Raw genomic sequence first — 23414 nt, 5'->3', positions numbered from 1 at the left:
AGGTTGAGCTCAGACAAGGAAACCTAGAGGAGAACACCAAGGAGGAGGAGAAAACGAAGGAGCGGCAGACACCGTTACTAGGCCCCAACCCAAGTAGTAGGGCAACAAAAGTGTTACATTTAAAAAAACTTAATGAGAGCCTGAAGGTTGAAGCTCAGACAAGGAAACCTGGAGGAGAACACCAAGGAGGAGGAGAATACCAAGGAGCGGCAGACACCATTACTAGGCCCCAACCCAAGTAGTAGGGCAATTGCAGTGTTACATTTAAAATACTTAATGAGAGCCAGAAGGTTGAAGCTCAGACAAGGAAACCTGGAGGAGAACACCAAGGAGGAGGAGAACACCAAGGAACGGCAGACACCGTTACTAGGCCCCAACCCAAGTAGTAGGGCAACTGCAGTGTTACATTTAAAAATACTTAATGAGAGCCAGAAGGTTGAAGCTCAGACAAGGAACCCTGGAGGAGAACACCAAGGAGTGGCAGACACCATTACTAGGCCCCAACCCAAGTAGTAGGGCAATTGCAGTGTTACATTTAAAAATACTTAATGAGAGCCAGAAGGTTGTAGCTCAGACAAGGAAACCTGGAGGAGAACACCAAGGAGGAGGAGAACACCAAGGGGCGGCAGACACCGTTACTAGGCCCCAACCCAAGTAGTAGGGCAACAAAAGTGTTACAGTTAAAAATACTTAATGGGAGCCAGAAGGTTGAAGCTCAGACAAGGAAACCTGGAGGAGAACACCAAGGAGGAGGAGAACACCAAGGAGCAGCAGACACCGTTACTAGGCCCCAACCCAAGTAGTAGGGCAAAAAAAGTGTTACAGTTAAAAATACTTAATGAGAGCCAGAAGGTTGAAGCTGAGACAAGGAAACCTGGAGGAGCACACCAAGGAGGACGAGAATACCAAGGAGCGGCAGACACCGTTACTAGGCCCCAACCGAAGTAGAAGGGCAACAAAAGTGATACATTTAATAATACTTAATGAGAGCCTGAAGGTTGAAGCTCAGACAAGGAAACCTGGAGGAGAACACCAAGGAGGAGGAGAACACCAAGGAGCGGCAGACACTGTTACTAGGCCCCAACCCAAGTAGTAGGGCAACTGCAGTGTTACATTTAAAAATACTTAATGAGAGCCAGAAGGTTGAAGCTCAGACAAGGAACCCTGGAGGAGAACACCAAGGAGTGGCAGACACCGTTACTAGGCCCCAACCTAAGTAGTAGGGCAAAAAAAGTGTTACATTTAAAAATACTTAATGAGAGCCAGAAGGTTGAGCTCAGACAAGGAAACCTGGAGGAGAACACCAAGGAGGAGGAGAACACCAAGGAGCGACAGACACCGTTACTAGGCCCCAACCCAAGTAGTAGGGCAACTGCAGTGTTACATTAAAAAATTCATAATGAGAGCCAGAAGGTTGAAGCTCAGACAAGGAAACCTGGAGGAGAACACCAAGGAGGAGGAGAACACCAAGGGGCGGCAGACACCCTTACTAGGCCCCAACCCAAGTAGTAGGGCAACAAAAGTGTTACAGTTAAAAATACTTAATGAGAGCCAGAAGGTTGAAGCTCAGACAAGGAAACCTGGAGGAGAACACCAAGGAGGAGGAGAACACCAAGGAGCGGCAGACACTGTTACTAGGCCCCAACCCAAGTGTTAGGGCAAAAAAAGTGTTACAGTTAATAATACTTAATGAGAGCCAGAAGGTTGAAGCTCAGACAAGGAAACCTGGAGGAGAACACCAAGGAGCGGCAGACACCGTTACTAGGCCCCAACCCAAGTAGTAGGGCAATTGCAGTGTTACATTTAAAAATACTTAATGAGAGCCAGAAGGCTGAAGCTCGGACAAGGATACCTGGAGGAGAACACCAAGGAGGAGGAGAACACCAAGGAGCGGCAGACACTGTTACTAGGCCCCAACCCAAGTGTTAGGGCAAAAAAAGTGTTACAGTTAAAAATGCTTAATGAGAGCCAGAAGGTTGAAGCTGAGACAAGGAAACCTGGAGGAGAACACCAAGGAGCAGGAGAACACCAAGGAACGGCAAATACCGTTACTAGGCCCCAACCCAAGTATTAGGGCAACTGCAGTGTTACATTTAAAAATACTTAATGAGAGCCAGAAGGTTGAGCTCAGACAAGGAAACCTAGAGGAGAACACCAAGGAGGAGGAGAACACGAAGGAGTGGCAGACACCGTTACTAGGCCCCAACCCACGTAGTAGGGCAACAAAAGTGTTACATTTAAAAAAACTTAATGAGAGCCTGAAGGTTGAAGCTCAAACAAGGAAACCTGGAAGCGAACACCAAGGAGGAGGAGAACACCAAGAGCGACAAACACCGTTACTAGGCCCCAACCCAAGTAGTAGGGCAACTGCAGTGTTACATTTAAAAATACTTAATGAGAGCCAGAAGGTTGAAGCTCAGACAAGGAAACCTGGAGGAGAACACCAAGGAGCGGCAGACACCGTTACTAGGCCCCAACCCAAGTAGTAGGGCAATTGCAGTGTTACATTTAAAAATACTTAATGAGAGCCAGAAGGCTGAAGCTCGGACAAGGATACCTGGAGGAGAACACCAAGGAGGAGGAGAACACCAAGGAGCGGCAGACACTGTTACTAGGCCCCAACCCAAGTAGTAGGGCAACTGCAGTGTTACATTTAAAAATACTTAATGAGAGCCAGAAGGTTGAAGCTCAGACAAGGAAATCCGGAGGAGAACACCAAGGAGGAGGAGAACACCAAGGAGCGGCAGACACCGTTACTAGGCCCCAACCCAAGTAGTAGGGCAAAAAAAGTGTTACAGTTAAAAATACTTAATGAGAGCCAGAAGGTTGAAGCTGAGACAAGGAAACCTGGAGGAGAACACCAAGGAGGAAGAGAACACCAAGGAGCGGCAGACACCGTTACTAGGCCCCAACCCAAGTAGTAGGGCAACTGCAGTGTTACATTTAAAAATACTTAATGAGAGCCAGAAGGTTGAGCTCAGACAAGGAAACCTGGAGGAGAACACCAAGGAGGAGGAGAACACCAAGGAGCGACAGACACCGTTACTAGGCCCCAACCCAAGTAGTAGGGCAACTGCAGTGTTACATTAAAAAATTCTTAATGAGAGCCAGAAGGTTGAAGCTCAGACAAGGAAACCTGGAGGAGAACACCAAGGAGGAAGAGAACACCAAGGAGCGGCAGACACCGTTACTAGGCCCCAACCCAAGTAGTAGGGCAACTGCAGTGTTACATTTAAAAATACTTAATGAGAGCCAGAAGGTTGAAGCTCAGACAAGGAACCCTGGAGGAGAACACCAAGGAGTGGCAGACACCATTACTAGGCCCCAACCCAAGTAGTAGGGCAATTGCAGTGTTACATTTAAAAATACTTAATGAGAGCCAGAAGGTTGTAGCTCAGACAAGGAAACATGGAGGAGAACACCAAGGAGGAGGAGAACACCAAGGGGCGGCAGACACCGTTACTAGGCCCCAACCCAAGTAGTAGGGCAACAAAAGTGTTACAGTTAAAAATACTTAATGAGAGCCAGAAGGTTGAAGCTCAGACAAGGAAACCTGGAGGAGAACACCAAGGAGGAGGAGAACACCAAGGAGCAGCAGACACCGTTACTAGGCCCCAACCCAAGTAGTAGGGCAAAAAAAGTGTTACAGTTAAAAATACTTAATGAGAGCCAGAAGGTTGAAGCTGAGACAAGGAAACCTGGAGGAGAACACCAAGGAGGAGGAGAACACCAAGGAGCGGCAGACACCGTTACTAGGCCCCAACCGAAGTAGAAGGGCAACAAAAGTGATACATTTAATAATACTTAATGAGAGCCTGAAGGTTGAAGCTCAGACAAGGAAACCTGGAGGAGAACACCAAGGAGGAGGAGAACACCAAGGAGCGGCAGACACTGTTACTAGGCCCCAACCCAAGTAGTAGGGCAATTGCAGTGTTACATTTAAAAATACTTAATGAGAGCCAGAAGGTTGAAGCTCAGACAAGGAAACCTGGAGGAGAACACCAAGGAGGAGGAGAACACCAAGGAGCGACAGACACCGTTACTAGGCCCCAACCCAAGTAGTAGGGCAACTGCAGTGTTACATTTAAAAATACTTAATGAGAGCCAGAAGGTTGAAGCTCAGACAAGGAACCCTGGAGGAGAACACCAAGGAGTGGCAGACACCGTTACTAGGCCCCAACCCAAGTAGTAGGGCAAAAAAAGTGTTACATTTAAAAATACTTAATGAGAGCCAGAAGGTTGAGCTCAGACAAGGAAACCTGGAGGAGAACACCAAGGAGGAGGAGAACACCAAGGAGCGACAGACACCGTTACTAGGCCCCAACCCAAGTAGTAGGGCAACTGCAGTGTTACATTAAAAAATTCATAATGAGAGCCAGAAGGTTGAAGCTCAGACAAGGAAACCTGGAGGAGAACACCAAGGAGGAGGAGAACACCAAGGGGCGGCAGACACCCTTACTAGGCCCCAACCCAAGTAGTAGGGCAACAAAAGTGTTACAGTTAAAAATACTTAATGAGAGCCAGAAGGTTGAAGCTCAGACAAGGAAACCTGGAGGAGAACACCAAGGAGGAGGAGAACACCAAGGAGCGGCAGACACTGTTACTAGGCCCCAACCCAAGTGTTAGGGCAAAAAAAGTGTTACAGTTAAAAATACTTAATGAGAGCCAGAAGGTTGAGCTCAGACAAGGAAATCTGGAGGAGAACACCAAGGAGGAGGAGAACACCAAGGAGCGACAGACACCGTTACTAGGCCCCAACCCAAGTAGTAGGGCAACTGCAGTGTTACACTAAAAAATTCATAATGAGAGCCAGAAGGTTGAAGCTCAGACAAGGAAACCTGGAGGAGAACACCAAGGAGGAGGAGAACACCAAGGGGCGGCAGACACCGTTACTAGGCCCCAACCCAAGTAGTAGGGCAACAAAAGTGTTACAGTTAAAAATACTTAATGAGAGCCAGAAGGTTGAAGCTCAGACAAGGAAACCTGGAGGAGAACACCAAGGAGCGGCAGACACCGTTACTAGGCCCCAACCCAAGTAGTAGGGCAATTGCAGTGTTACATTTAAAAATACTTAATGAGAGCCAGAAGGCTGAAGCTCGGACAAGGATACCTGGAGGAGAACACCAAGGAGGAGGAGAACACCAAGGAGCGGCAGACACTGTTACTAGGCCCCAACCCAAGTGTTAGGGCAAAAAAAGTGTTACAGTTAAAAATGCTTAATGAGAGCCAGAAGGTTGAAGCTGAGACAAGGAAACCTGGAGGAGAACACCAAGGAGCAGGAGAACACCAAGGAACGGCAGACACCGTTACTAGGCCCCAACCCAAGTAGTAGGGCAACTGCAGTGTTACATTTAAAAATACTTAATGAGAGGCAGAAGGTTGAAGCTCAGACAAGGAAATCCGGAGGAGAACACCAAGGAGGAGGAGAACACCAAGGAGCGGCAGACACCGTTACTAGGCCCCAACCCAAGTAGTAGGGCAAAAAAAGTGTTACAGTTAAAAATACTTAATGAGAGCCAGAAGGTTGAAGCTGAGACAAGGAAACCTGGAGGAGAACACCAAGGAGGAAGAGAACACCAAGGAGCGGCAGACACCGTTACTAGGCCCCAACCCAAGTAGTAGGGCAACTGCAGTGTTACATTTAAAAATACTTAATGAGAGCCAGAAGGTTGAGCTCAGACAAGGAAACCTGGAGGAGAACACCAAGGAGGAGGAGAACACCAAGGAGCGACAGACACCGTTACTAGGCCCCAACCCAAGTAGTAGGGCAACTGCAGTGTTACATTAAAAAATTCTTAATGAGAGCCAGAAGGTTGAAGCTCAGACAAGGAAACCTGGAGGAGAACACCAAGGAGGAAGAGAACACCAAGGAGCGGCAGACACCGTTACTAGGCCCCAACCCAAGTAGTAGGGCAACTGCAGTGTTACATTTAAAAATACTTAATGAGAGCCAGAAGGTTGAAGCTCAGACAAGGAACCCTGGAGGAGAACACCAAGGAGTGGCAGACACCATTACTAGGCCCCAACCCAAGTAGTAGGGCAATTGCAGTGTTACATTTAAAAATACTTAATGAGAGCCAGAAGGTTGTAGCTCAGACAAGGAAACATGGAGGAGAACACCAAGGAGGAGGAGAACACCAAGGGGCGGCAGACACCGTTACTAGGCCCCAACCCAAGTAGTAGGGCAACAAAAGTGTTACAGTTAAAAATACTTAATGAGAGCCAGAAGGTTGAAGCTCAGACAAGGAAACCTGGAGGAGAACACCAAGGAGGAGGAGAACACCAAGGAGCAGCAGACACCGTTACTAGGCCCCAACCCAAGTAGTAGGGCAAAAAAAGTGTTACAGTTAAAAATACTTAATGAGAGCCAGAAGGTTGAAGCTGAGACAAGGAAACCTGGAGGAGAACACCAAGGAGGAGGAGAACACCAAGGAGCGGCAGACACCGTTACTAGGCCCCAACCGAAGTAGAAGGGCAACAAAAGTGATACATTTAATAATACTTAATGAGAGCCTGAAGGTTGAAGCTCAGACAAGGAAACCTGGAGGAGAACACCAAGGAGGAGGAGAACACCAAGGAGCGGCAGACACTGTTACTAGGCCCCAACCCAAGTAGTAGGGCAATTGCAGTGTTACATTTAAAAATACTTAATGAGAGCCAGAAGGTTGAAGCTCAGACAAGGAAACCTGGAGGAGAACACCAAGGAGGAGGAGAACACCAAGGAGCGACAGACACCGTTACTAGGCCCCAACCCAAGTAGTAGGGCAACTGCAGTGTTACATTTAAAAATACTTAATGAGAGCCAGAAGGTTGAAGCTCAGACAAGGAACCCTGGAGGAGAACACCAAGGAGTGGCAGACACCGTTACTAGGCCCCAACCCAAGTAGTAGGGCAAAAAAAGTGTTACATTTAAAAATACTTAATGAGAGCCAGAAGGTTGAGCTCAGACAAGGAAACCTGGAGGAGAACACCAAGGAGGAGGAGAACACCAAGGAGCGACAGACACCGTTACTAGGCCCCAACCCAAGTAGTAGGGCAACTGCAGTGTTACATTAAAAAATTCATAATGAGAGCCAGAAGGTTGAAGCTCAGACAAGGAAACCTGGAGGAGAACACCAAGGAGGAGGAGAACACCAAGGGGCGGCAGACACCCTTACTAGGCCCCAACCCAAGTAGTAGGGCAACAAAAGTGTTACAGTTAAAAATACTTAATGAGAGCCAGAAGGTTGAAGCTCAGACAAGGAAACCTGGAGGAGAACACCAAGGAGGAGGAGAACACCAAGGAGCGGCAGACACTGTTACTAGGCCCCAACCCAAGTGTTAGGGCAAAAAAAGTGTTACAGTTAAAAATACTTAATGAGAGCCAGAAGGTTGAGCTCAGACAAGGAAACCTGGAGGAGAACACCAAGGAGGAGGAGAACACCAAGGAGCGACAGACACCGTTACTAGGCCCCAACCCAAGTAGTAGGGCAACTGCAGTGTTACACTAAAAAATTCATAATGAGAGCCAGAAGGTTGAAGCTCAGACAAGGAAACCTGGAGGAGAACACCAAGGAGGAGGAGAACACCAAGGGGCGGCAGACACCGTTACTAGGCCCCAACCCAAGTAGTAGGGCAACAAAAGTGTTACAGTTAAAAATACTTAATGAGAGCCAGAAGGTTGAAGCTCAGACAAGGAAACCTGGAGGAGAACACCAAGGAGCGGCAGACACCGTTACTAGGCCCCAACCCAAGTAGTAGGGCAATTGCAGTGTTACATTTAAAAATACTTAATGAGAGCCAGAAGGCTGAAGCTCGGACAAGGATACCTGGAGGAGAACACCAAGGAGGAGGAGAACACCAAGGAGCGGCAGACACTGTTACTAGGCCCCAACCCAAGTGTTAGGGCAAAAAAAGTGTTACAGTTAAAAATGCTTAATGAGAGCCAGAAGGTTGAAGCTGAGACAAGGAAACCTGGAGGAGAACACCAAGGAGCAGGAGAACACCAAGGAACGGCAGACACCGTTACTAGGCCCCAACCCAAGTAGTAGGGCAACTGCAGTGTTACATTTAAAAATACTTAATGAGAGCCAGAAGGTTGAGCTCAGACAAGGAAACCTAGAGGAGAACACCAAGGAGGAGGAGAACACGAAGGAGTGGCAGACACCGTTACTAGGCCCCAACCCAAGTAGTAGGGCAACAAAAGTGTTACATTTAAAAAAACTTAATGAGAGCCTGAAGGTTGAAGCTCAAACAAGGAAACCTGGAAGCGAACACCAAGGAGGAGGAGAACTGTTGTGAATTTGGATTCTGGGCTCCCCCGGTGGCTACTGGTGGAATTGAACTGGTGTCTTCATCTTCTCTGTTCACCTGTTCCCATCAAGATGTGGGAGTCGCTATATAACCTTGCTGCTCTGTTAGTTGCTTGCCGGTCAACAATGTTATCAGAAGCCTCTCTGTGCTTGTTCCTGCTCCTAGACAACTACTAGATAAGTTGGACTCTTGTCCATGTTTGTTTTTGCATTTTTGTTCCAGTTCACAGCTGTAGTTTCGTTACTGTGTCTGGAAAGCTCTTGTGAACAGGAATTGCCACTCTGGTGTTATGAGTTAATGCCAGAGTTTTAAAGTAATTTCTGGATGGTGTTTTGATAGGGTTTTTAGCTGACCATGAAAGTGTCCTTCCTGTCTTCTGCTATGTAGTAAGTGGACCTCAAATTTGCTAAACCTATTTTCATACTACGTTTGTTATTTCATCTTGATTCACCGCCAATACATGTGGGGGGCCTCTGTCTCCTTTCGGGGTATTTCTCTAGAGGTGAGCTAGGACTAATATTTTCCTCTGCTAGTTTTATTTAGTCCTCCGGCTGGTGCTGGGCATCTAGAATCAACGTAGGCATGCTACCCGGCCACTGCTAGTTGTGTGTTAGGTTTAGTTCATGGTCAGCTCAGTTTCCATCTTCCAAGAGCTAGTTCCTATATATGCTGATGCTATGATCTCTTGCCATTGAGATCATGACAGTTTGACCGGCCCACTAAAGGGTTAAAATCCTTGGCTGAGAAAGGAGAGAAATAAGTAGTCTGCTGAAATTTTTTTTTTTTTTTTCTCTCTCCTTTGAATGGCTCTGTGTTCACCTGTTTGCAATGGATCTTCAGAGTGTAACTGCAGGTTTGAATAATCTCGCCACGAAGGTACAAAATTTGCAAGATTTTGTTTGTCATGCACCTGTATCTGAGCCGAGAATTCCTTTGCCGGAATTTTTCTCGGGGAATAGATCTGGGTTTCAGAATTTTCGAAATAATTGCAAATTATTTTTGTCCCTGAAATCTCGCTCTGCCGGAGATCCTGCACAGCAGGTCAGGATTGTGATTTCCTTGCTCCGGGGCGACCCTCAAGACTGGGCTTTTTCATTGACACCAGGGGATCCTGCGTTGCTCAATGTGGATGCGTTTTTTCTGGCCTTGGGGTTGCTTTATGACGAACCTCATTTGGAGCTTCAGGCAGAAAAAACTTTGATGTCCCTATCTCAGGGGCAAGATGAAGCGGAAATTTACTGCCAAAGATTCCGTAAATGGTCTGTGCTTACTCAGTGGAATGAGTGCGCCCTGGCGGCGACTTTCAGAGAGGGTCTCTCTGATGCCATTAAGGATGTTATGGTGGGGTTCCCTGTGCCTGCGGGTCTGAATGAGTCCATGACAATGGCTATTCAGATCGATAGGCGTTTGCGGGAGCGCAAACCAGTGCACCATCTGGCGGTGTCCACTGAGAAATCGCCAGAGAGTATGCAGTGTGATAGAATTCTGTCCCGAAGCGAGCGGCAGAATTTTAGACGGAAAAATGGGTTGTGTTTCTATTGTGGTGATTCTACTCATGTTATATCAGCATGCTCTAAGCGCACTAAAAAGCTTGGTAAATCTGTTTCCATTTGCACCTTACCGTCTAAGTTTATTCTATCTGTGACCCTGATTTGCTCTTTGTCATCTATTACCACGGACGCCTATGTCGACTCTGGCGCCGCTTTGAGTCTTATGGATTGGTCCTTTGCCAAACGCTGTGGGTATGATTTAGAGCCTTTGGAGACTCCTATTCCTCTGAAGGGGATTGACTCCACCCCATTGGCTAATAATAAACCACAATACTGGACACAAGTAACTATGCGTATTAATCCGGATCACCAGGAGATTATTCGCTTTCTGGTGCTGTATAATCTACATGATGATTTGGTGCTAGGATTGCCTTGGCTGCAATCTCACAACCCAGTCCTCGACTGGAAAGCTATGTCTGTGTTGAGCTGGGGATGTAAGGGGGCTCATGGGGATGTACCTGTGGTTTCCATTTCATCATCTATTCCCTCTGAAATTCCTGAGTTCCTGTCTGACTATCGTGACGTCTTTGAAGAATCCAAGCTTGGTTCGTTACCTCCGCACCGAGAGTGCGATTGTGCCATAGATTTAATCCCGGGTAGTAAATACCCAAAGGGTCGTTTATTTAATCTGTCTGTGCCTGAACATGCTGCTATGCGTGAATATATAAAGGAGTCCTTGGAAAAGGGACATATTCGTCCATCGTCATCTCCCTTAGGAGCCGGTTTTTTCTTTGTGTCAAAAAAAGACGGCTCTTTGAGACCATGTATTGATTATCGGCTTTTGAATAAAATCACTGTTAAATATCAATACCCATTGCCGTTGCTGACTGATTTGTTTGCTCGCATAAAGGGGGCCAAGTGGTTCTCTAAGATTGACCTTCGTGGGGCGTATAATTTGGTGCGAATCAGGCAGGGGGATGAGTGGAAAACCGCATTTAATACGCCCGAGGGCCACTTTGAGTATTTAGTGATGCCTTTTGGTCTTTCAAATGCTCCGTCAGTTTTCCAGTCCTTTATGCATGATATTTTTCGCGATTATTTGGATAAATTTATGATTGTGTATCTGGATGATATTCTGATTTTTTCGGATGACTGGGACTCTCATGTCCAGCAAGTCAGGAGGGTTTTTCAGGTTTTGCGGTCTAATTCTTTGTGTGTGAAGGGTTCTAAGTGTGTTTTTGGGGTACAGAGGATTTCCTTTTTGGGATATATTTTTTCCCCCTCTTCCATTGAAATGGATCCTGTCAAGGTTCAAGCTATTTGTGATTGGACGCAGCCCTCTTCTCTTAAGAGTCTTCAGAAATTTTTGGGCTTTGCTAACTTTTATCGTCGATTTATTGCTGGTTTTTCGGATATTGCTAAGCCATTGACCGATTTGACTAAGAAGGGTGCTGATGTTGCTGATTGGTCCCCTGATGCTGTGGAGGCCTTTCGGGAGCTTAAGCGCCGTTTTTCCTCTGCCCCTGTGTTGCGTCAGCCTGATGTTGCTCTACCTTTTCAGGTTGAGGTCGACGCTTCTGAGATCGGAGCTGGGGCAGTGTTGTCGCAGAAAAGTTCTGACTGCTCCGTGATGAGGCCTTGTGCCTTCTTTTCCCGTAAATTTTCGCCCGCTGAGCGGAATTATGATGTTGGGAATCGGGAGCTTTTGGCCATGAAGTGGGCTTTTGAGGAGTGGCGCCATTGGCTTGAGGGGGCCAGACATCAGGTGGTGGTATTGACTGACCACAAAAATTTGGTTTATCTTGAGACCGCCAGGCGCCTGAATCCTAGACAGGCGCGCTGGTCATTATTTTTCTCTCGGTTTAATTTTGTGGTGTCATACCTACCGGGTTCTAAGAATGTTAAGGCGGATGCCCTTTCTAGGAGTTTTGAGCCTGACTCGCCTGGTAACTCTGAGCCCACAGGTATCCTTAAGGATGGAGTGGTATTGTCAGCCGTTTCTCCAGACCTGCGGCGGGCCTTGCAGGAGTTTCAGGCGGATAGACCTGATCGTTGCCCACCTGATAAACTGTTTGTTCCTGATGATTGGACCAGTAGAGACATCTCTGAGGTTCATTCTTCTGCGTTGGCAGGTCATCCTGGCATTTTTGGTACCAGGGATTTGGTGGCAAGGTCCTTCTGGTGGCCTTCCCTGTCACGAGATGTGCGAGGCTTTGTGCAGTCTTGTGACGTTTGTGCTCGGGCCAAGCCTTGTTGTTCTCGGGCTAGTGGATTGTTGTTGCCCTTGCCTATTCCTAAGAGGCCTTGGACGCACATCTCGATGGATTTTATTTCAGATCTGCCTGTTTCTCAGAAGATGTCTGTCATCTGGGTGGTGTGTGACCGTTTCTCTAAGATGGTCCATTTGGTTCCTCTGCCCAAGTTGCCTTCTTCTTCCGAGTTGGTTCCTCTGTTTTTTCAAAATGTTGTTCGTTTGCATGGTATTCCTGAGAATATCGTTTCTGACAGAGGTACCCAATTCGTGTCTAGATTTTGGCGGGCATTCTGTGCTAGGATGGGCATAGATTTATCTTTTTCGTCCGCTTTCCATCCTCAGACGAATGGCCAGACTGAGCGGATTAATCAGACCCTGGAGACATATCTGAGGTGTTTTGTGTCTGCTGACCAGGATGATTGGGTTGCTTTTTTGCCATTGGCGGAATTCGCTCTCAATAATCGGGCCAGCTCTGCCACTTTGGTGTCCCCGTTTTTCTGTAATTCGGGGTTTCATCCTCGATTTTCCTCTGGTCAGGTGGAATCTTCGGATTGTCCTGGAGTGGATGCTGTGGTGGAGAGATTGCATCAGATCTGGGGGCAGGTGGTGGACAATTTGAGGTTGTCCCAGGAGAAGACTCAGCTTTTTGCTAACCGCCGTCGTCGTGTTGGTCCTCGTCTTCGTGTTGGGGACTTGGTGTGGTTGTCTTCTCGTTTTGTCCCTATGAGGGTCTCTTCTCCTAAGTTTAAGCCTCGGTTCATCGGCCCGTATAAGATATTGGAGATTCTTAACCCTGTTTCCTTCCGTTTGGACCTCCCTGCATCCTTTTCTATTCATAACGTTTTTCATCGGTCATTATTGCGCAGGTATGAGGTACCGGTTGTGCCTTCCGTTGAGCCTCCTGCTCCGGTGTTGGTGGAGGGTGAGTTGGAGTACGTTGTGGAGAAAATCTTAGACTCTCGTGTTTCCAGACGGAGACTCCAGTATCTGGTCAAGTGGAAGGGATACGGCCAGGAGGATAATTCTTGGGTGAATGCATCTGATGTTCATGCCTCTGATCTGGTTCGTGCCTTTCATAGGGCCCATCCTGATCGCCCTGGTGGTTCTGGTGAGGGTTCGGTGCCCCCTCCTTGAGGGGGGGTACTGTTGTGAATTTGGATTCTGGGCTCCCCCGGTGGCTACTGGTGGAATTGAACTGGTGTCTTCATCTTCTCTGTTCACCTGTTCCCATCAAGATGTGGGAGTCGCTATATAACCTTGCTGCTCTGTTAGTTGCTTGCCGGTCAACAATGTTATCAGAAGCCTCTCTGTGCTTGTTCCTGCTCCTAGACAACTACTAGATAAGTTGGACTCTTGTCCATGTTTGTTTTTGCATTTTTGTTCCAGTTCACAGCTGTAGTTTCGTTACTGTGTCTGGAAAGCTCTTGTGAACAGGAATTGCCACTCTGGTGTTATGAGTTAATGCCAGAGTTTTAAAGTAATTTCTGGATGGTGTTTTGATAGGGTTTTTAGCTGACCATGAAAGTGTCCTTCCTGTCTTCTGCTATGTAGTAAGTGGACCTCAAATTTGCTAAACCTATTTTCATACTACGTTTGTTATTTCATCTTGATTCACCGCCAATACATGTGGGGGGCCTCTGTCTCCTTTCGGGGTATTTCTCTAGAGGTGAGCTAGGACTAATATTTTCCTCTCCTAGTTTTATTTAGTCCTCCGGCTGGTGCTGGGCATCTAGAATCAACGTAGGCATGCTACCCGGCCACTGCTAGTTGTGTGTTAGGTTTAGTTCATGGTCAGCTCAGTTTCCATCTTCCAAGAGCTAGTTCCTATATATGCTGATGCTATGATCTCTTGCCATTGAGATCATGACAGAGAACACCAAGGAGCGACAAACACCGTTACTAGGCCCCAACCCAAGTAGTAGGGCAACTGCAGTGTTACATTTAAAAATACTTAATGAGAGCCAGAAGGTTGAAGCTCAGACAAGGAAACCTGGAGGAGAACACCAAGGAGCGGCAGACACCGTTACTAGGCCCCAACCCAACTAGTAGGGCAATTGCAGTGTTACATTTAAAAATACTTAATGAGAGCCAGAAGGCTGAAGCTCGGACAAGGATACCTGGAGGAGAACACCAAGGAGGAGGAGAACACCAAGGAGCGGCAGACACTGTTACTAGGCCCCAACCCAAGTAGTAGGGCAACTGCAGTGTTACATTTAAAAATACTTAATGAGAGCCAGAAGGTTGAAGCTCAGACAAGGAAATCTGGAGGAGAACACCAAGGAGGAGGAGAACACCAAGGAGCGGCAGACACCGTTACTAGGCCCCAACCCAAGTAGTAGGGCAAAAAAAGTGTTGCAGTTAAAAATACTTAATGAGAGCCAGAAGGTTGAAGCTCAGACAAGGAAACCTGGAGGAGAACACCAAGGAGGAGGAGAACACCAAGGAGCGACAGACACCGTTACTAGGCCCCAACCCAAGTAGTAGGGCAACTGCAGTGTTACATTTAAAAATACTTAATGAGAGCCAGAAGGTTGAAGCTCAGACAAGGAAACCTGGAGGAGAACACCAAGGAGGAGGAGAATACCAAGGAGCAGCAGACACCATTACTAGGCCCCAACCCAAGTAGTAGGGCAATTGCAGTGTTACATTTAAAATACTTAATGAGAGCCAGAAGGTTGAAGCTCAGACAAGGAAACCTGGAGGAGAACACCAAGGAGGAGGAGAACACCAAGGAGCAGCAGACACCATTACTAGGCCCCAACCCAAGTAGTAGGGCAATTGCAGTGTTACATTTAAAATACTTAATGAGAGCCAGAAGGTTGAAGCTCAGACAAGGAAACCTGGAGGAGAACACCAAGGAGGAGGAGAACACCAAGGAGCGGCAGACACTGTTACTAGGCCCCAACCCAAGTAGTAGGGCAACTGCAGTGTTACATTTAAAAATACTTAATGAGAGCCAGAAGGTTGAAGCTCAGACAAGGAAATCTGGAGGAGAACACCAAGGAGGAGGAGAACACCAAGGAGCGGCAGACACCGTTACTAGGCCCCAACCCAAGTAGTAGGGCAAAAAAAGTGTTGCAGTTAAAAATACTTAATGAGAGCCAGAAGGTTGAAGCTCAGACAAGGAAACCTGGAGGAGAACACCAAGGAGGAGGAGAACACCAAGGAACGGCAGACACCGTTACTAGGCCCCAACCCAAGTAGTAGGGCAACTGCAGTGTTACATTTAAAAATACTTAATGAGAGCCAGAAGGTTGAAGCTCAGACAAGGAACCCTGGAGGAGAACACCAAGGAGTGGCAGACACCGTTACTAGGCCCCAACCCAAATAGTAGGGCAATTGCAGTGTTACATTTAAAAATACTTAATGAGAGCCAGAAGGTTGTAGCTCAGACAAGGAAACATGGAGGAGAACACCAAGGAGGAGGAGAACACCAAGGGGCGGCAGACACCGTTACTAGGCCCCATCCCAAGTAGTAGGGCAACAAAAGTGTTACAGTTAAAAATACTTAATGAGAGCCAGAAGGTTGAAGCTCAGACAAGGAAACCTGGAGGAGAACACCAAGGAGGAGGAGAACACCAAAGAGCGGCAGACACTGTTACTAGGCCCCAACCCAAGTAGTAGGGAAATTGCAGTGTTACATTTAAAAATACTTAATGAGAGCCAGAAGGTTGAAGCTCAGACAAGGAAATCTGAGGGAGAACACCAAGGAGGAGGAGAACACCAAGGAGCGGCAGACACCGTTACTAGGCCTCAACCCAAGTAGTAGGGCAACAAAAGTGTTACAATTAAAAATACTTAATGAGAGCCAGAAGGTTGAAGCTGAGACAAGGAAACCTGGAGGAGAACACCAAGGAGGAAGAGAACACCAAGGAGCGGCAGACACCGTTACTAGGCCCCAACCGAAGTAGTAGGGCAACTGCAGTGTTACATTTAAAAATACTTAATGAGAGCCAGAAGGTTGAAGCTCAGACAAGGAAACCTGGAGGAGAACACCAAGGAGGAGGAGAACACCAAGGAGCGGCAGACACCGTTACTAGGCCCCAATCCAAGTAGTAGGGCAACTGCAGTGTTACATTTAAAAATACTTAATGAGAGCCAGAAGGTTGAAGCTCAGACAAGGAACCCTGGAGGAGAACACCAAGGAGTGGCAGACACCGTTACTAGGCCCCAACCCAAGTAGTAGGGCAATTGCAGTGTTACATTTAAAAATACTTAATGAGAGCCAGAAGGTTGTAGCTCAGACAAGGAAACATGGAGGAGAACACCAAGGAGGAGGAGAACACCAAGGGGCGGCAGACACCGTTACTAGGCCCCAACCCAAGTAGTAGGGCAACAAAAGTGTTACAGTTAAAAATACTTAATGAGAGCCAGAAGTTTGAAGCTCAGACAAGGAAACCTGGAAGAGAACACCAAGGAGGAGGAGAACACCAAGGAGCAGCAGACACCGTTACTAGGCCCCAACCCAAGTAGTAGGGCAAAAGAAGTGTTAAAGTTAAAAATACTTAATGAGAGCCAGAAGGTTGAAGCTGAGACAAGGAAACCTGGAGGAGCACACCAAGGAGGACGAGAATACCAAGGAGCGGCAGACACCGTTACTAGGCCCCAACCGAAGTAGAAGGGCAACAAAAGTTATACATTTAAAAATACTTAATGAGAGCCAGAAGGTTGAAGCTCAGACAAGGAAACCTGGAGGAGAACACCAAGGAGGAAGAGAACACCAAGGAGCGGCAGACACCGTTACTAGGCCCCAACCCAAGTAGTAGGGCAACTGCAGTGTTACATTTAAAAATACTTAATGAGAGCCAGAAGGTTGAGCTCAGACAAGGAAACCTGGAGGAGAACACCAAGGAGGAGGAGAACACCAAGGAGAGACAGACACCGTTACTAGGCCCCAACCCAAGTAGTAGGGCAACTGCAGTGTTACATTAAAAAATTCTTAATGAGAGCCAGAAGGTTGAAGCTCAGACAAGGAAACCTGGAGGAGAACACCAAGGAGGAGGAGAACACCAAGGGGCGGCAGACACCGTTACTAGGCCCCAACCCAAGTAGTAGGGCAACAAAAGTGTTACAGTTAAAAATACTTAATGAGAGCCAGAAGGTTGAAGCTCAGACAAGGAAACCTGGAGGAGAACACCAAGGAGGAGGAGAACACCAAGGAGCGGCAGACACTGTTACTAGGCCCCAACCCAAGTAGTAGGGCAACTGCAGTGTTACATTTAAAAATACTTAATGAGAGCCAGAAGGTTGAAGCTCAGACAAGGAAATCTGGAGGAGAACACCAAGGAGGAGGAGAACACCAAGGAGCGGCAGACACCGTTACTAGGCCCCAACCCAAGTAGTAGGGCAAAAAAAGTGTTACAGTTAAAAATACTTAATGAGAGCCAGAAGGTTGAAGCTCAGACAAGGAAACCTGGAGGAGAACACCAAGGAGGAGGAGAACACCAAAGAGCGGCAGACACTGTTACTAGGCCCCAACCCAAGTAGTAGGGCAATTGCAGTGTTACATTTAAAAATACTTAATGAGAGCCAGAAGGTTGAAGCTCAGACAAGGAAATCTGAGGGAGAACACCAAGGAGGAGGAGAACACCAAGGAGCGGCAGACACCGTTACTAGGCCTCAACCCAAGTAGTAGGGCAACAAAAGTGTTACAATTAAAAATACTTAATGAGAGCCAGAAGGTTGAAGCTGAGACAAGGAAACCTGGAGGAGAACACCAAGGAGGAAGAGAACACCAAGGAGCGGCAGACACCGTTACTAGGCCCCAACCCAAGTAGTAGGGCAACTGCAGTGTTACATTTAAAAATACTTAATGAGAGCCAGAAGGTTGAAGCTCAGACAAGGAAACCTGGAGGAGAACACCAAGGAGGAGGAGAATACCAAGGAGCGGCAGACACCATTACTAGGCCCCAACCCAAGTAGTAGGGCAATTGCAGTGTTACATTTAAAATACTTAATGAGAGCCAGAAGGTTGAAGCTCAGACAAGGAAACCTGGAGGAGAACACCAAGGAGGAGGAGAACACCAAGGAACGGCAGACACCGTTACTAGGCCCCAACCCAAGTAGTAGGGCAACTGCAGTGTTACATTTAAAAATACTTAATGAGAGCCAGAAGGTTGAAGCTCAGACAAGGAACCCTGGAGGAGAACACCAAGGAGTGGCAGACACCGTTACTATGCCCCAACCCAAGTAGTAGGGCAATTGCAGTGTTACATTTAAAAATACTTAATGAGAGCCAGAAGGTTGTAGCTCAGACAAGGAAACATGGAGGAGAACACCAAGGAGGAGGAGAACACCAAGGGGCGGCAGACACCGTTACTAGGCCCCAACCCAAGTAGTAGGGCAACAAAAGTGTTACAGTTAAAAATACTTAATGAGAGCCAGAAGGTTGAAGCTCAGACAAGGAAACCTGGAGGAGCACACCAAGGAGGAGGAGAATACCAAGGAGCGGCAGACACCGTTACTAGGCCCCAACCGAAGTAGAAGGGCAACAAAAGTGATACATTTAATAATACTTAATGAGAGCCTGAAGGTTGAAGCTCAGACAAGGAAACCTGGAGGAGAACACCAAGGAGCGGCAGACACCGTTACTAGGCCCCAACCCAAGTAGTAGGGCAATTGCAGAGTTACATTTAAAAATACTTAATGAGAGCCAGAAGGTTGAAGTTCAGACAAGGAAACCTGGAGGAGAACACCAAGGAGGAGGAGAACACCAAGGAGCGACAGACACCGTTACTAGGCCCCAACCCAAGTAGTAGGGCAACTGCAGTGTTACATTTAAAAATACTTAATGAGAGCCAGAAGGTTGAAGCTCAGACAAGGAAACCTGGAGGAGAACACCAAGGATGAGGAGAACACCAAGGGGCGGCAGACACCGTTACTAGGCCCCAACCCAAGTAGTAGGGCAAAAAAAGTGTTACAGTTAAAAATACTTAATGAGAGCCAGAAGGTTGAAGCTCAGACAAGGAAACCTGGAGGAGAACACCAAGGAGAAGGAGAACACCAAGGAGCGGCAGACACTGTTACTAGGCCCCAACCCAAGTAGTAGGGCAACAAAAGTGTTACATTTAAAAATACTTAATGAGAGCCAGAAGGTTGAAGCTCAGACAAGGAAACCTGGAGGAGAACACCAAGGAGGAGGAGAACACCAAGGAGCGGCAGACACTGTTATTAGGCCCCAACCCAAGTGTTAGGGCAAAAAAAGTGTTACAGTTAAAAATGCTTAATGAGAGCCAGAAGGCTGAGCTTAGACAAGGAAACCTGGAGGAGAACACCAAGGAGGAGGAGAATACTAAGGAGCGGCAGACACCGTTACTAGGCCCCAACCGAAGTAGAAGGGCAACAAAAGTGATACATTTAATAATACTTAATGAGAGCCTGAAGGTTGAAGCTCAGAGAAGGAAACCTGGAGGAGAACACCAAGGAGCGGCAGACACCGTTACTAGGCCCCAACCCAAGTAGTAGGGCAATTGCAGAGTTACATTTAAAAATACTTAATGAGAGCCAGAAGGTTGAAGTTCAGACAAGGAAACCTGGAGGAGAACACCAAGGAGGAGGAGAACACCAAGGAGCGACAGACACCGTTACTAGGCCCCAACCCAAGTAGTAGGGCAACAAAAATGTTACAGTTAAAAATACTTAATGAGAGCCAGAAGGTTGAAGCTCAGACAAGGAAACCTGGAGGAGAACACCAAGGAGGAGGAGAACACCATGGAGCGGCAGACACCGTTACTAGACCCCAACCCAAATAGTAGGGCAATTGCAGTGTTACATTTAAAAATACTTAATGAGAGCCAGAAGGTTGAAGCTCGGACAAGGATACCTGGAGGAGAACACCAAGGAGGAGGAGAACACCAAGGAGCGGCAGACACCGTTACTAGGCCCCAACCCAAGTAGTAGGGCAACAAAAGTGTTAGAGTTAAAAATACTTAATGAGAGCCAGAAGGTTGAAGCTCAGACAAGGAAACCTGGAGGAGAACACCAAGGAGGAGGAGAACACCATGGAGCGGCATACACCGTTACTAGGCCCAAACTCAAATAGTAGGGCAATTGCAGTGTTACATTTTAAAATACTTAATGAGAGCCAGAAGGTTGAAGCTCAGACAAGGAAACCTGGAGGAGAACACCAAGGAGGAGGAGAACACCAAGGAGCGGCAGACACCGTTACTAGGCCCCAACCCATGTAGTAGGGCAACTGCAGTGTTACATTTAAAAATACTTAATGAGAGCCAGAAGGTTGAAGCTCAGACAAGGAAACCTGGAGGAGAACACCAAGGAGCGGCAGACACCGTTACTAGGCCCCAACCCAAGTAGTAGGGCAAATGCAGTGTTACATTTAAAAATACTTAATGAGAGCCAGAAGGTTGAAGCTCAGACAAGGAAAACTGGAGGAGAACACCAAGGAGGAGGAGAACACCAATGAGCGGCAGACACCGTTACTAGGCCCCAACCCAAGTAGTAGGGCAATTGCAGTGTTACATTTAAAAATACTTAATGAGTGCCAGAAGGTTGAACCTCAGACAAGGAAACCTGGAGGAGAACACCAAGGAGGAGGAGAACACCAAGGAGCGGCAGACACTGTTACTAGGCCCCAACCCAAGTAGTAGGGCAACAAAAGTGTTACAGTTAAAAATACTTAATGAGAGTTAGAAGGTTGAAGCTCAGACAAGGAAACCTGGAGGAGAACACCAAGGAGGAGGAGAACACCAAGGAGCGGCAGACACTGTTACTAGGCCCCAACCCAAGTAGTAGGGCAATTGCAGAGTTACATTTAAAAATACTTAATGAGAGCCAGAAGGTTGAAGCTCAGACAAGGAAACCTGGAGGAGAACACCAAGGAGCGGCAGACACCGTTACTAGGCCCCAACCCAAGTAGTAGGGCAATTGCAGTGTTACATTTAAAAATACTTAATGAGAGCCAGAAGGCTGAAGCTCGGACAAGGATACCTGGAGGAGAACACCAAGGAGGAGGAGAACACCAAGGAGCGGCAGACACCGTTACTAGGCCCCAACCCAAGTAGTAGGGCAACAAAAATGTTACAGTTAAAAATACTTAATGAGAGCCAGAAGGTTGAAGCTCAGACAAGGAAACCTGGAGGAGAACACCAAGGAGGAGGAGAACACCATGGAGCGGCAGACACCGTTACTAGACCCCAACCCAAATAGTAGGGCAATTGCAGTGTTACATTTAAACATACTTAATGAGAGCCAGAAGGTTGAAGCTCGGACAAGGATACCTGGAGGAGAACACCAAGGAGGAGGAGAACACCAAGGAGAGGCAGACACCGTTACTAGGCCCCAACCCAAGTAGTAGGGCAACAAAAGTGTTACAGTTAAAAATACTTAATGAGAGCCAGAAGGTTGAAGCTCAGACAAGGAAACCTGGAGGAGAACACCAAGGAGGAGGAGAACACCATGGAGCGGCATACACCGTTACTAGGCCTAAACCCAAATAGTAGGGCAATTGCAGTGTTACATTTAAACATACTTAATGAGAGCCAGAAGGTTGAAGCTCGGACAAGGATACCTGGAGGAGAACACCAAGGAGGAGGAGAACACCAAGGAGAGGCAGACACCGTTACTAGGCCCCAACCCAAGTAGTAGGGCAGCAAAAGTGTTACAGTTAAAAATACTTAATGAGAGCCAGAAGGTTGAAGCTCAGACAAGGAAACCTGGAGGAGAACACCAAGGAGGAGGAGAACACCAAGGAGCGGCAGACACCGTTACTAGGCCCCAACCCAAGTAGTAGGGCATCTGCAGTGTTACATTTAAAAATACTTAATGAGAGCCAGAAGGTTGAAGCTCAGACAAGGAAACCTGGAGGAGAACACCAAGGAGCGGCAGACACCGTTACTAGGCCCCAACCCAAGTAGTAGGGCAATTGCAGTGTTACATTTAAAAATACTTAATGAGAGCCAGAAGGTTGAAGCTCAGACAAGGAAACCTGGAGGAGAACACCAAGGAGGAGGAGAACACCAATGAGCGGCAGACACCGTTACTAGGCCCCAACCCAAGTAGTAGGGCAATTGCAGTGTTACATTTAAAAATACTTAATGAGTGCCAGAAGGTTGAACCTCAGACAAGGAAACCTGGAGGAGAACACCAAGGAGGAGGAGAACACCAAGGAGCGGCAGACACTGTTACTAGGCCCCAACCCAAGTAGTAGGGGAACAAAAGTGTTACAGTTAAAAATACTTAATGAGAGTTAGAAGGTTGAAGCTCAGACAAGGAAACCTGGAGGAGAACACCAAGGAGGAGGAGAACACCAAGGAGCGGCAGACCCTGTTACTAGGCCCCAACCCAAGTAGTAGGGCAATTGCAGTGTTACATTTAAAAATACTTAATGAGAGCCAGAAGGTTGAAGCTCAGACAAGGAAATCTGAGGGAGAACACCAAGGAGGAGGAGAACACCAAGGAGCGGCAGACACCGTTACTAGGCCTCAACCCAAGTAGTAGGGCAACAAAAGTGTTACAATTAAAAATACTTAATGAGAGCCAGAAGGTTGAAGCTGAGACAAGGAAACCTGGAGGAGAACACCAAGGAGGAAGTGAACACCAAGGAGCGTCAGACACCGTTACTAGGCCCCAACCCAAGTAGTAGGGCAACTGCAGTGTTACATTTAAAAATACTTAATGAGAGCCAGAAGGTTGAAGCTCAGACAAGGAAACCTGGAGGAGAACACCAAGGAGGAGGAGAATACCAAGGAGCGGCAGACACCGTTACTAGGCCCCAACCCAAGTAGTAGGGCAATTGCAGTGTTACATTTAAAAATACTTAATGAGAGCCAGAAGGTTGAAGCTCAGACAAGGAAACCTGGAGGAGAACACCAAGGAGGAGGAGAAAACCAAGGAACGGCAGACACCGTTACTAGGCCCCAACCCAAGTAGTAGGGCAACTGCAGTGTTACATTTAAAAATACTTAATGAGAGCCAGAAGGTTGAAGCTCAGACAAGGAAACCTGGAGGAGAACACCAAGCAGGAGGAGAACACCAAGGAGCGGCAGACACTGTTACTAGGCCCCAACCCAAGTGTTAGGGCAAAAAAAGTGTTACAGTTAAAAATGCTTAATGAGAGCCAGAAGGTTGAAGCTGAGACAAGGAAACCTGGAGGAGAACACCAAGGAGGAGGAGAACACCAAGGATCGGCAGACACCGTTACTAGGCCCCAACCCAAGTAGTAGGGCAACTGCAGTGTTACATTTAAAAATACTTAATGAGAGCCAGAAGGTTGAGCTCAGACAAGGAAACCTAGAGGAGAACACCAAGGAGGAGGAGAACACGAAGGAGCGGCAGACACCGTTACTAGGCCCCAACCCAAGTAGTAGGGCAATTGCAGTGTTACATTTAAAAATACTTAATGAGAGCCAGAAGGCTGAAGC

Source organism: Ranitomeya variabilis, chromosome 5 (genome assembly GCF_051348905.1).
Source record: "Ranitomeya variabilis isolate aRanVar5 chromosome 5, aRanVar5.hap1, whole genome shotgun sequence".
Classification (NCBI taxonomy): Eukaryota; Metazoa; Chordata; class Amphibia; order Anura; family Dendrobatidae; genus Ranitomeya; species Ranitomeya variabilis.
This window is presented reverse-complemented; position numbering follows the sequence as displayed.